Genomic DNA, 15,139 nt, shown 5'->3' on the forward strand with positions numbered 1-15,139 from the left:
TCTGTTAAGCATACATCCTTTTTCCTGGTTTATAACAATCTTGATCAAGTTCTTTGGAAAATAATGGAGTAGACTTTGAATGAAAAACAAGGAAATAAATGAACACTGGGTTGATTCATTTCATTCATCTCCTAGTTCGTATCTAACTACTCCCTAATCTCATACTATGTTCATTAATCTTGCATTCATTTTGAGCACCCATCTCTAATTCTTAGCCAAGACATTTACTAAAGATAGCAACAATAGCTAGTGTTTTAAATATTGAAGATCGTCGCTCTAGGAAATCTAGTGGTTTGCTTTTTTATTTCTGTTTGATTGCTTTAACAATGGTTATAAGATTATTTATCTATATAACCATGTTAAAATTGTCACTGCTTGCTAAGGTGTCCCTAGAATATGCAGGACAACAGGAGTTAGTATGTAGTCTTTTACCATATATTGATATTGGGAGTTCGCTGATTAACACCTTTATTTTTTACCAGGGGGTGTTTCAATAGTACCTCTCCATACACATAAATTTATCTCTGTCATGATCTTGATTTTTTTTTTATGCAGTCTTTTACCTTTTCTATTTCTATCTATTTCAAGAGAGACTAGTGTAGTATCTGTGTTCTCAAATTGGTAATGTTACGTTAAGGAGTTGAAGAGAGAAATTTCATACTGTGTATTATTCTATTGATAGTGAATAATTGCATATCAAGTAACAGGTTTTAGTATATTTTATCAGAAAAGAATTTGCTGCTTGATTTAATTGTTGTTGCTTATGGTATCTTTTACAACATCTTGGTTTATCATATTGCATCTTGAATCAGCAGCGCATGAGGGAGAATCACATAAGTCTTGGTTTTCAGAGAGTTGTTTCAATTTCTAGTGCAACGCATAGATTCAGACACTTTCATTTGGGGTATAAAAGTAGTACTGGTTATGTTAGCTCAATTGAGCTTCAAAACTAATCATTTTTTTTTTATAAACAAACATTTTTTTTGATGTATTTTGTGCAGAATAATTTTGATAAAAAACAAACCCGAGGACAATTCCTTTCGGCTACAAAATTTTAGCCGAATAATTCTTGCAAATTTACTTGGGGGTTTTGTTGGGGGATATACGTGTGGATATTTACCCATGAAATTCCCCAAGAAAACTCCTTTCTTTCATAGGTTTTTACCATAATTTACTTGTGTTTTTTTTTTCCTTGCGGAATATCCGCAAGTAACCTACATACGGATTTACAATCCCCAGGTAAATTATTTGCAGATAACATATCTCGAGGTAATCCGCAAGAAAAAGTTACCAACAAAGGTTTTCCCAACGGATTTCTCTTGACAGGTAAATTCGCAGGAAACTATTTTATCTGTGAATTTTTTATTATAATCTCATTTTTGTGACCAAACAATGCAGAGTTAATGTTTTACTACATGAATAACTCCTTTCTAACAAGCAACCAAGCGAATTTATTTGCTGCAACTATAGAGTATGAGTTGTTTTAAAGAATTCCGTTCCCAGCTAATTGGACATTTTGAAATGGCACTTTTACATGGTTATCTAAGTGGAGTCAAAAACTTAAATGTGGGAATTCTCCTCGATCTGGTAGTGAATTGCATCACTTTTTCTAATTGACAAACATTAAGGGGTCATTATAGAAGTGTTAATGTGTTATGTACACAAAAAATGCTCTAATTGTAACTGTAGTGAAGGAAGTCGATCGTATTCCTTTTTCTATCCTTTTTCAATTCTTCTGCACTCTATGGCATCTTTATTCAAAGTTACTATCATTTGAAAAATTATTTGGAGCTTTTCCTTTACTTGCCAAAGGTACAAATACAATAAAACTTTTAACATAATATTCACCTTTGTAAATTGTAGTAATATAACAACCTGGCTATGTCAATGTCAGTTCCTATTTCCGTGAAAGATAAAGCATAACCTATACCAGCCATATAATGGACCAATCAATACTTACAATAACTCTACTATAAGCAACTTTTCTCCACCTCTAAGATAAAAATGTATGCATGGAACGAAATTATGTATAGGCTACAATGACTAGTGCTTGGAATTTTGTGGATAAAACGTCTCAATCACACACAACAATAAAAAAAATACAAAAAAGAGAAGAAAATACCTAAACTTAGGAAATTGTCCCAAGATATAGGGCAAGGAAAGACTAGAACCTTATTAGTGAATTATCCCTTCTCAAAAACTAGAATCTTCTCTGCTTTTTTGGGGTCCCTTTGGTCCTGCCCCTATCATCCTCCCTCATCCCCCCCCCCCCCCCCCCCCCCTCCCAACACACACACACACAACAAAGCAAAATGAAAGAGAGGTGATTTTAATGCTTTTGCCTCTACTAGGAAAAGTTGACTGACATTTGATAGACCTCCTTCTATAATAAATTTGCTTTCTCCTACAAATATAAGATGGTGGCTTGTGTTTAATTTCTTTAACTTGTATCAACTAACCATATAAATTATCATTTACACAAGAGGTTATTGTCTAATTTTTAGGCTATTAATTTACTTCTTATGGGTAGTTAGTTACCTTTATATTTTAAGTGACCTGATAATAAATGAAACTTACATTATCACTTTTATCAGTATATAAATATCAAAATCCTTTTCTTAAAAAGCTCGAAAACTTTCAAAGATATTATTGACTCAAAATATGTGGCATTCTTCCAAAGACAATGAGTTTCTCTTTCTTTTTTCTGTTTTCTTTGGGCGGGTGGGTTGGGGGGAGTAACATGGAGAAGGCAGGGACGGTTAGGATCGAAATAGGCACGACGACATGCTTACAAATGCAAACCTTGAACACGATAAATCAGACAACAAAGAAAAACATACTAAAAAAATGTAATATTCTAATATGGTTTGATCAATTGATCTACATATAAAAACTAACTATAAAAGAAAGCATAAAACTATTGAGAGAACATTCTCCCCCTAAACAAAACTCTATAAACGACTACATTGAGGATGCTATTGTGTTGTGAATGAGAAGAACAAATCTTCTATTTATAGAAGTCAATTCTAAATCGAGAAGTTTAAATCTTCTCCTACAAGAAAAGAAATAAATATGGTGGGATCCTTTTCCACAAAGAAAACATTTTCTACCAAGAAATTCCTTTTGAAGTAAAACACAATTATGGTAAAATTCAAATAAGGTAGGAAATTCAGGGTAAAACTTAACAAATCTCTCCTTGGCCTGAATTTTCTGGCAAAATAATCTTGATTTTTCATCTTCACATAATCTTCATCACTGCTGCTTGCAATTGCAAACATCAGACAACAAAGAAAAATATACTAAAAAAGACATAATATTCTAATATGATTTGATCAATTGATCTACATATAAAAACTAACTATAAAAGAAAGCATAAAACTATTGAGAGAACATTCTCCCCCTAAACAAAACTCTATAAACGACTACATTGAGGATGCTATTGTGTTGTGAATGAGAAGAACAAATCTTCTATTTATAGAAGTCAATTCTAAATCTAGAAGTCTAAATCTTCTCCTACAAGAAAAAGAATAAATATGGTGGGATCTTTTTCCACAAAGAAAACATTTTCTACCAAGAAATCCCTTTTGAAATAAAACACAATTATGATAAAATTCAAATAAGGTAGGAAATTCAGGGTAAAACTTAACAAATCTCTCCTTGGCCTGAATTTTCTGGCAAAATAATCTTGATTTTTCATCTTCACATAATCTTCATCACTGCTGCTTGCAATTGCAAACCTCAGACAACAAAGAAAAATATACTAAAAAAGACATAATATTCTAATATGATTTGATCAATTGATCTACATATAAAAACTAACTATAAAAGAAAGCATAAAACTATTGAGAGAACATTCTCCCCCTAAACAAAACTCTATAAACGACTACATTGAGGATGCTATTGTGTTGTGAATGAGAAGAACAAATCTTCTATTTATAGAAGTCAATTCTAAATCTAGAAGTCTAAATCTTCTCCTACAAGAAAAAGAATAAATATGGCGGGATCTTTTTCCATAAAGAAAGCATTTTCTACCAAGAAATTCCTTTTGAAATAAAACACAATTATGGTAAAATTCAAATAAAGTAGGAAATTCAGGGTAAAACCTAACAGAGACATGTCTCTAAAAACCTAGCATAGGATGGCCACTCGAGGTCATTAATGAGAACATGACCACAAATCAATTAAGTGGTAGTGATTCTTAAGGAAGTTGAAATTCATGTTGACACAATTTTGTCCCGATGGTATTCACTAACTATGCGTTCAGTTATAGAGTCAGAGTCAAAATTTAAAGTTTATGAGTTTTGAAATTTATTTTTTTAAGTACTAGATTTTAAATTAATAATTAATACATATTTAATGATTTTTTAGATGAGAAAAGACATCATTTGACCCCTGAACTTGGCACGAAAACTTAGTTTAGTTGTATGTATTTACCCCCTTAACAACTTTCAAATTAATTAAATACCCCCCTTAGCGGGTGACGTGGCAAGAAAGTGTGATGACTTTCGCAAAAGCGCGTGGAAGGGGAAAAACACCAAAAATGATTCCAGCTGTACATATGTCCTCTTCTAATTGGATGACAATTTATTATTCTTAATTATACTTTTTTAATATTTTATTTTTCCTTTTTTTTTTCTTTTCTCTTTCTTCTTCTTCTAACCCCACACCCCCGCCCTCCCTCTCCTTCTTCCCCATCCTCCAAATCGTTGCTGCTATCTTCCTCAGCTTCTTTCTTCCTTTTTTTTTTTTTTTTTTTTTTTTTAGTTTTTCTCCTTTCTTTGTCTTGATGGGCAGTTCGTGCATTTTCTTCATTGCTGAGCATATTTGAAGGGCAGTTCGTGTAATATCTTCATTGCTGTTGCATAAGTCCATTTGAAGGGCAGTTTAACAACAATAAATTATGGGTTTCTAGAAGTTATTATAAGCGAATATGAAATTGAAAGATGCGACGCTGACCTCGGTGTAACTGTTGCTGGGTGAATTATTATTGTGTTATGAGGTTTTCGAATCAGATTTGAAAAATGACATTGAAAGTTTTCAAAAATCATTTGAGATTTTGAAGAAGGGGCGAAGCAAGCTTGCAAAGAGTGGAAGTGGGTATGCTATATTGAAATTGGGAGAAGCCTCTGTTATCGTCTCTATTTTTCTAAACAACAATGAAGAAATGAGTTTTTGTTGATACCCACCGCCGCCTCTTTTTTTTTTTTTTTTGGGTTGATATCAATTCGAATTTCAGTCCAAAATTTGTGGATTTTCTTAATTTGGTGATTTGAATGAAAAGTAGAAACAAAATTGGAAGAAGATGGTCTGTTGGAAATTATTGTTGCTTCGGTGGTGGGAAAGGTTGGCGGCAGCGGCGGTGGTGGTTATGGTGGAAATATGATTAATAAAGATTTTTTTTAACAAAGATGGGATTTTTCAGTTGGTTTGATTTAAGGATGCGGTGGTTATGGTGGTGGTGTGGTGGCGGCGGCGGTGGTAGTGGGGTGGTAGTGGCGGCGGTGTGGAGGTGGGGAGTTTAGGAGGAGGAGAACGGCGGCTATGGGTCCATCTTTTTTTTTTTTTAAATTATTGTTTAATAAAATAATAAAATAGGGAAAGAATGAAGAAAAAAGAAAAAAACTAAAAAAATAAAAATAATTAAAAAAATATTTAATGATGTGGACCAATCACCAGGCGAGTGGTGAACAACACCTAGATCTCAACTGGTCCACGCCGCTAAGGGGAATATTTAATTAACTTGAAAGTTGTTAGGGGGGATAAATAAATACAACTTAAATTGAGTTGCTAAACTAAATTTTCGTGCCAAATTCAAGGGTCAAATGATATCTTTTATCTTTTTAGATTAATACAGTATTTAAATCAAAATTGTTAAAACTAACACTCTAGCTCTGCTCTATTCATTCGCATTAGTCCCACAGTCCCCGGTCACTCATATGTTTATATTTAAAAAATTAAAATTTTTGAATTGTCAATCTCTCAAGGTCAATGTCCACCTCACGATCTCTTTGTATAAAAGTTTTTTTCGCGATGATTATTTATCTTTGAAATTGATACATGTCGTCCTTATTAAAAGTATTTGTTTCAAAATACTTCTCATCTTGGGAGTGCAAAACAAAATCAACTTTTTTTACCATGTTATCCTAAAGTAATTGTCCTTGAAGAAACAAACATGCCAATTATGACACTATCCAATGAATAATAAAGATTATATCTTAAGACATTAATAAAGATAAAATAGTCAAGCATTCTTGTAGGCCTTGAAATTTAGTCGGATTTAAATCCCCAAATTAGCTTAGATCATATTCTAAATTCGAGATGTATTGATCCAAACAAATATTATGGGCTAACATTATATGATTGCTTAAGTCCAACATGTATGGATTTAATTGAAAGACTAATTCAATTGAGCTAGTCTATCTTGTCGGAGTTCACATGATGAGCCCAATCTATTAGCCCAAGGCCCACACCACATGTCAAATGACGTGACGCGCCAAGTCAAGTCAAGGACCAATAAAGATGAGCCACATGTATAAGTGACACAACATGCCATGTCAATAGAAGAACTAATCAAATATCGCCAAGCGTTCAAATGACATAGTTCAACCAATCACGTACATACTCTAGTTTTGCCCTACGACTATAAATAAGAGTCTTCATAAAGCCAAAAGGATCAAGAAAAATACATAGAGAGGCTCTCATCCCCAAAGGTAATCAACAAGTTTCCATACATCTACATTTGTGATCAGAGCTCCACTCTGCATTTGTAGTGAAATCCCGACAACAAGTAATCCTTCAATTCAAAAACAAGCAAAGCCCTTGATTGACGGTCGTAAGGAGAAGAATCAGAGGATTACATCTTTTTATTTAAGATTTTATAAAGATTGTAACCCCCGCTCAAATTCTTGAAATCAAATATTATCTTTGGAACTATTTTTCTTATCTTGATTATTATTTTTCAGGAACGAAAACTTAGTCGTTAAATCCCTCCTAATCAATATTTTTTTAAGGGTCGTGTAAATGAAAAACACGACAAATATTTTGAGAGGGAGGGAGTATTAGCAATACTCCCAATTTGTTCTTGTACTAGAAACATAAGAACTACCCTCTCCGTCTTAATTTACTGTGACATTCTTTTTTCTTAGTTAATCCCAAAAAGAAGTCATGTTTTTTTTTATATTTAGTAACAATTCATTTTTAAACTTCTTATTTTTTCCTGTAATAAGATAATTTATTTCATATTAATCTCTATGACTTGTTTTAGATCATAAATTTAAAAAATATTCCTCTCATTCTTAAATTCAGGATTCAGTCAAAAATACATATGAGAGGAGTACTAGACATACTTTACAAGTGTGTGAATCTGATAGAGCTATTATGACTGAACAAGAATTCCAATAATAGGGTTCATATGGGCCACTATTTGATATGACTTGCAACCTCTGTCTATCCTCCACGTTGCAAATAACGATAATAACGGAATAATGACTTGTGCACTGCTCTTCTCCTTGTCTAAAAATGTAACATCACGAGATGTTTTCTTCCTCTCATTCTTGTCAATAACTCTCATTAGAAAATACAATTCAAATTCTCTGCATAGCAAACGAGTGAGAGTTGGGAAACCTAAAGAAATTGACAAATTATAAAAAAGTACATTTTGATCCAATATATACTAGTAAAAAGCAATCGAAAAAGGATGGGAAGAGACAAAAAATAATGCCTGATATTTCATCAACCGTTTGTATGCTTAGGTCATTGATAGGAAGTAAAACCAATAAAAATATGGTCCGCACTGCTTTTTCATGAGAAGTCGCTTTAAGATGTGAATGGTACAAAAGTTTGGGAGTCAATTTCCTCAAAGGTTTGGTCCTAAGATGGAGATATATGTAATGCGTCCAACCACATAATTAAAAGTTGAAATAATACCACATAAGAGTATGATCGTGAAATGATAAAGGTTTCTCCGCTTTCAATTAGAGGTTTTGAGTTTTAGGTTTGAAGATTGAGTTTTATTTGGTAAGGAGAGCTAAAACTTCTCATAGTGGATCTTCTATCTTGATTAGTCGGATCAATAAATTTCAAACACTAAAAGATTAAACTAAAATATAAAATAAGTTTAAGTACATAATAATATTTATTAGTTATGATCAGGGCGTAATTATCACCAATTGGATTAACAAAGTCTGAAGCTAGCCGCTGGTATCGTCACCTTTCAATACCTGCCACCAAAAGGAAGACAGACCCAAACAAGCTAAGTACCGAATGGGTTCCTTGTAAATCTTGTCGACAATCTCCTAACTGGAGCAGCAAGTTTTTAGACTAATTAAATATAATAAAAATGCGACAAAAAATTGCTAGCTATTCATATATTTAATACTGAAATATGTAAGCTAAAGGAATGTAAGACCTCAGTTATAAATTATAATCTGAAATTGGTTTAATCTGAAACTTATATTCTAAATGTTTAATAAATTATGGTCCTGTATAGCAAATAATATAGGGTAGCTAACTCTGGCCTCTGTCGACTCTCATATTTGGTAAGTTGACTATTTCTCCCAAGCTGAATGTGATCAAATTATCTAAATTTGAGTTGAGTCTAAACAATACAAAACAACTGTATTTATACAAAATAAGTAATTATCAAATCAAATCATGTAATTTAATTACTTTCTAATACCCTGATTTTACTGATCAAGCATATACACATGACTGATTTTTTTATGCAATGTAAAGCTAACAATTAAACACAAAAATTCAAGTACTTACTAGAATGTGCAAACCTATAGGCTGAAATTAAATATTCGGCTAATAAGTGGCATGCGTTTTCTAATCAAGTTCATAGTTTAGGAAAGCCTTCACTTACCTCCAATCAAACCATTCAAGTTCTCCTTCAATAATCCGTGAAGTCAACACTCCACGATCTACCTTTGTGGTGTTTAAAACCCTTAACTAATTAGACAATCCTATCCACCAACTTCTCCTTCAAGTTCCTATTTAGCCATTAATAACTTTCCACCATTTTTTCACCCTTAATTTCTCATAAATTCCACAATTCTAGTCATCACCCGTCAAAAAAAAAAAAAAATTACTAACTAATATATATTGGAAATTAACGAAATTCATCTTGAACAATGTCTCAACCCGAAAGTGGACACGTAAGCAGAGAGGGAGGAGATTACGCCACCCCTGGAGAAAACCCATAACGAAGCCCCAGCAAAGAAATAACACCCTAACCAGTTGGCGGAACGCAGGGAGAGGCTTCCTCGAGGATGTTATTCAAGAAAAAGGAAAAGGCGCTCTTACCTTAAAGTGGAAGGAATGTATAAAATGGAAGAACCCCCATCGGAGGTAACACTAGCAGCAGTTCTGGAATCAAACAACCCATGATGAAACGCATGGAGAAGCTCGTGAATCACATGGCTGGGAGAGCACTGGTTGAATGCCCTATGAATAGCCCGAAGGTCATTAAGGCACCCGGGACTTCCCAAGTGGACACGGAACAGATAGAGCCTGAACTAATCAAACAGAGTGCAGAATTGAAAAGGATCACCAAGTTAAAAAAAGAGCTCCACGACCGGATGAGCCAAATACCTGGGGCTCCTCTTGTTCTAAAAGGGGTGGGAGCGAGGAAGTATGGAAAGATTTCGTACAAACCAAGCACGGCTCCCGTATTGATCCCAAAGAAATTCAAAATACCAGTATTCCTAAATATGACAAAACCACGGATCCGGAAGAGCATATAATGATCTTCGAAGCGGTCATCACTGGACATGACATCAAGCAGCACAAAATCAAATCAGTCATGCTAAAAAACTCATACAGATACGTTCGTAAAAGCTCATGTCGGGGCAACTATATGGAATGGTGAGACGCTACGCAACTATGTGGAGAGATTCCAACGAGATAGGATGTTGCTGCCTGCTATATTGGAAGATTGGGCTGCTGCGGCATTCGCGGATGGATTAAACAACAGTGGTTCAGAGGCATCAAGAAAATTTAAAGAAAGCTTGAGGAAGTTCCTTGCCAAGTCTTGGAATGAGGTTAACAATATATATACAGCCAAGATGAGGAAAGAAGTCGACCTCCGAACCGGACCCCGGACAGAAATGAAAAGTAAACCACAGACTTGTGAATACCCACCCCGCCAGACAAAGGAACCCGCAAGATTGGTATGAACCATATGCAGCTCGCCACCCTCCAAGGGGTAATGTGGGGACCTGAACACCGTGGTATGATCAAGGCCAGCCCAAGAAACCCTCAGTCGACTCGAGCCCTCCAAGCGTAGCTTTGTACAATTTTAATGTGGAAGCTGGGGAACTGGTCATAGCCATGAAAAAGATGAAGGAAGCAAGGTTTCTGATATCAATGCGGTCTAGTCTAAATAGACGCAATGTAGAACTATGGTGCAAATTCCACACCCTCCCCGAACACTCGACCGAAGATTGCAAGCATTTGCGTTATGAGGTACCAGACCTATTATGAAGGGGACGATCAAAGGGATGACGATTGCTAGCAATTATAAAACATTGACCTCGGGCCCCATCCCGTGGCCGAACATGAAAAAGGAGCAGAACAGGTAAAAGATTTGCCCAACAAGATTCCATATGAAAGAACACCAAGAGGATTTGTCGCCCTTGAAGAGGAAGACACGGGAAGTATTATGTCACAACCCGACCGCAGGGTCGCGACGGGCACCCGGTACTAACCCACCCGGGCACTTCTTATCATACTTTCACATTTACATCTAGGTGAGCCACATAGCTAAATCATACTTTTATTCCTCATTCATACTATTTTCATTGGGCAACAATATATTTATATCATCATCACAACTATGCCCACAACAATGTACATAAGCCGACAAGGCTAACAAAATGATATCTAAAATATAGGCCGACAAGGCCAAACACATCTACTCATATACACATGTCTACGAGCCTCTAAGGAGAGTATGTCATATCATATAGACGGGACAGGACCCCGCTATGCCCATAAATATGCACACAAAAGAATAAATACCAAAAGTTGTAGCTCCGAATGAAATGGAGCTCCGCTATGTAGTCCCTGAGTAATAAAGCTATGGATTAAGCCTGTCTCCCTGGCCACCTGCGGGCATGACGCAGCGTCCACAAACAAAAGGACATCAGTACGAAGAATGTAGTGAGTATGTAAAGGTTTCTTAGATGGTGTAGGAATGAACCTTGGGTAGAAACACTTCACTTGAGCAAAACCCTAGTTTCACCTTCACTTGGATTCCTTGTCTTGGATGAACTTTAATAGGTTTCTTACACTTGATTCTCTTGGTTTGATGAAGTTGTTCACCAATATCCCTTAAATTCTTGTGGGAGAAGTGTAGAGAAATGTTCTAGAGAGAAGAGGAGTGAAGGGGAAATGAAATGAAATAAACTTGGACCCCTTATTAATAATACAAAATCTGTCTCGCTTGGATTTCACGGACCAACATACGGTCCGTATAAATTATACTGACCGTATGCTTGGTCGTACTTTTGGTCCAGTGAGGGGTGATAATCTGGGCTGATTATACGGCCAAACATACGGCCAGTATAATTTATACGGCCAGTATGTTGGGCCATATAATGCCCAGTCCTTCCGAACTCATTCTCGTCGACTCGTTCGATCTCCAATCCTTATGAAACCTTCTTGACACTTTTTTATCACCTCATTAATGATCTAAGGGACGTTATAACTCTTCTCCAAAGCATCATTAAATCATCATTAACTTGTTACTCGTAAATCCTTTTCGATACATATCGTATGCCTTGCCTTCTCTTGGCAAACTTTCTCCCCCTACCTCGAATGTCTTTGAAATCTTAATTAGGGTCATCAAATGTCATTCCTTACTTATTGAAATACCATATACTTCGTGCTCTTCGTTAGTATATTCACTGTGCATCAACGGAAAATTTTCCAAGGTGTAACATTCTTCCCCCCTTAAGAACATTCGTCCTCGAATGTTAAGTCCTCGGAGATTCTATAAAAATTTCGCCAGAGTTTCCTCTGAAATATGGCACTACCATCCTGTCACAACAACTCATAATAACAATGCCTCACAAGGCCATAACATAATAGCAATAGAGTTTTGCCACACACGACCCAAATGCATAAAAAGGAAAACATACATACCTTATGATCTTGATGTCTCATCTTGGATCCCTTCCGGGCGCAGAAATAAGTGCGGGTGCTTGGATTTCATAATTTATTTCACTTCTCATGTCATTTCTTCTCGGTTATTGTTTCTCCACAAAACCTTAACTGAGGCCACTTCTTTGTTTCTAAGCCTCCGTACTTGCCTATCTAATATGGCAATGGGTACCTCTTCATAAGTCAACTTTTCTGTCACTTCATAAGTCAACTTTTCTGTCACTTGAACATCATTCACTGGCACGATCCTAGTAGGATCTCTAACACATTTACGAAGCATCGAGACATGGAAAATTGGGTGAACTGACTGCAAATCGGGAGGTAGATCTAATTCATAAGCTACTTTGCCCACCTTGCGCACAATCTCATAAGGCCCAATGTACCGGGGACTAAGCTTTCCCTTTTTGCCAAATCTCATCACACCCTTCATTGGTGACACTTTTAAGAACACCCAATCTTTAACTTGGAACTCTAAGTCCCTTTGACGATTATCCGCATAGGACTTTTGGCGACTTTGGGCTGCTAATAACCGATCTCGTATGAGCTTAACTTTCTCTATGGCTTGCTGGACGAAGTCTGGCCCTATCAATTTAGTCTCTCCTACTTCGAAGCACCCAGTTGGGGATCTACACTTTCGCCCATATAAAGCCTCATACGGTGCCATTTGGATGCTAGAATGATTATTATTATTATAAGCAAATTCAATAAGTGGTAAGTGATCATCCCAATTACCTCCAAAATCCATCATACATACCCGTAGCATATCCTCGAGAGTCTGAATGGTACGTTCAACTTATCCGTCAGTCTGCGGATAAAATGCCGTGCTAAGGCTCACATGAGTCCCCAAACCCTCTTGGAAGGACTTCCAAAAATTAGCTATAAACTGAGTTCCTCTATCAGAGATAATAGATACTGGAACACCGTGAAGTCGCACTATCTCTTTAACATAAAGCTTTGCATAATCTTCTGCCACATATGTAGTTCTGACTGGTAAGAAATGAGCTGACTTCGTGAGCCTATCCACAATCACCCATATAGAGTCATACTTACGTCGAGAACGGGGTAAGCCTGTAATGAATTCCATGTTAATAACTTCCCATTTCCAAGTTGGAATTTCTATAACTTGCAATAATCCGCCCGGCTTTTGGTGCTCGATTTTCACTTGTTGACAGTTGGGACATTCAGCTACAAATTTCGCTATGTCCTTCTTCATCCCATTCCACCAATATATATATTTAAGATCGTGATACATTTTCGTTGCCCCAGGGTGGACAGAATAACGGGAGCAATGAGCTTCTCTCAATATTTAGTGGTGTAATCCTGCCACATCAGGAACACATAATCTGCCTCGGCATCGGAGAGCTCCGTCTTCTGAGACCTCAAATGATGACTTCTCTTCCTGAGAGAGTGCATCTCTGTAATGAATTAGCATGGGATCTTCATATTGTCGCTCCTTCACTTCCACTACTAGCGACGAGACTGCTGAATTCTGAATGGTAGCTCCCAGGTTACCTGAGTCCACTACTCGGACTCCTAGGCTAGCTAACTGTTGGAGCTTACGAGCCATATCTCTTTTCTTTGGCCGAACATCACACAAACTTCCCATAGATCTAACGCTAAGAGCATCAGCCATAACATTTGCCTTTCCGGGGTGATATAGGATATCAACATCATAATCTTTTAGCAATTCCAACCATCATCGTTGCCGCAAATTCAACTCTTTCTGCTTGAAGATATACTGAAGGCTCTTATGATCTGTATAAATATCCACATGGACACCATACAAATAATGTCTCCACATCTTTAGTGCATGAATCACTGCAGCCAATTCAAGATCATGGGTTGGATAATTTTTCTCATGTTTCCATAATTGCCTCGAAGCATACACAATCACCTTATCATGTTGCATCAACACACAGCCTAGCCCAATGCCTGAAGCATCGCAATAAACAACATAGCCTTCCAATCTCTCTGGAAGTGTCAGGACTGGGGCAGAAGTTAATCTATCCTTGAGCTCTTGGAAACTACGTTCCCAAGCATCTGTCCATTGAAACTTCGCTGATTTTTGGGTCAGCTTTGTGAGTGGTGCAGAAATAGAAGAAAAGCGTTCTACAAATCTCCTGTAATAACCTGCTAAGCCCATAAAACTACGAACCTCCGTAGGAGTCGTAGGCTGTAACACCCCGTAAATTTGAACTAGGTATGAAAAAAAAAATCGAGTGTTAAGATTGTATTTTGTCTATATGAATCCATTCTTGGTGAATTCGGGTGGAGGATGGTTGTTTTGAAGTCAAACCAATTAGTGAAGTTCTTAAGAGATCTTAAATTCGCCGAAGTTTTGGTAGGTCTGTCTTCTGGGCGATTTTCGTGAAAATGTGTTGCGAATTTGGAAAAAGTCCCTGAAATAAAATTTGTAGAGCTTTGAAATATATTTCCAACGGTATATTATGGGTCTTGAACGGAGCTGTGTACAAAAAGTTATGACCATTTTACTGAAGCTTGTCCGCATTGGAAATTTGGTCTGCGTTACGGGCCGTAACACGAGTTACGGGCCGTAACGCCCTAAAAATTTCCAGAACCTCACTGGAAATTTGGCCAGTGTTACGCTGCAAGTTACGGGCCGTAACACGTGTTACGGACCGTCCCTTGGGGCGTAACACAGGTGAAAACAGTACGTTTTCAGGCGATCTGACTTCGGGAGGCCATAACCCCATTATTCTTTGGGAATTTGGAAAAACTTCCTTGATGAAAGTTGTAGCCCTTTGAAAGTGGGAGATGATAAATATTGACTTTGTTGTAGGTTTACCTCGCACAAGAGCCAAGTATGATTCAATTTGGGTGATCGTGGATAGACTCACGAAGTCTGCCCATTTTCTTCCTGTGAAGACGACATATGCCGCTGCAGAGTACGCCAAGTTATATTTGAAGGAGATCGTTAGGTTGCATGGGGTTCCGACATCTATCATATCTGACAGAG

General features: G+C 36.7%; 1 non-coding gene across 1 annotated transcript; it reads left to right on the forward strand.

The window, feature by feature from the left end:
• Positions 1-405: 405 nt before the first annotated feature.
• On the forward strand, positions 406-514 carry LOC132616403 (small nucleolar RNA snoR83). Its single transcript, XR_009573184.1, has one exon. It is a non-coding gene; the product is annotated as a small nucleolar RNA snoR83 (small nucleolar RNA).
• The last annotated feature ends 14,625 nt before the right edge of the window (positions 515-15,139 follow it).

Source organism: Lycium barbarum, chromosome 10, assembly GCF_019175385.1.
Source record: "Lycium barbarum isolate Lr01 chromosome 10, ASM1917538v2, whole genome shotgun sequence".
Lineage (NCBI taxonomy): Eukaryota > Viridiplantae > Streptophyta > Magnoliopsida > Solanales > Solanaceae > Lycium > Lycium barbarum.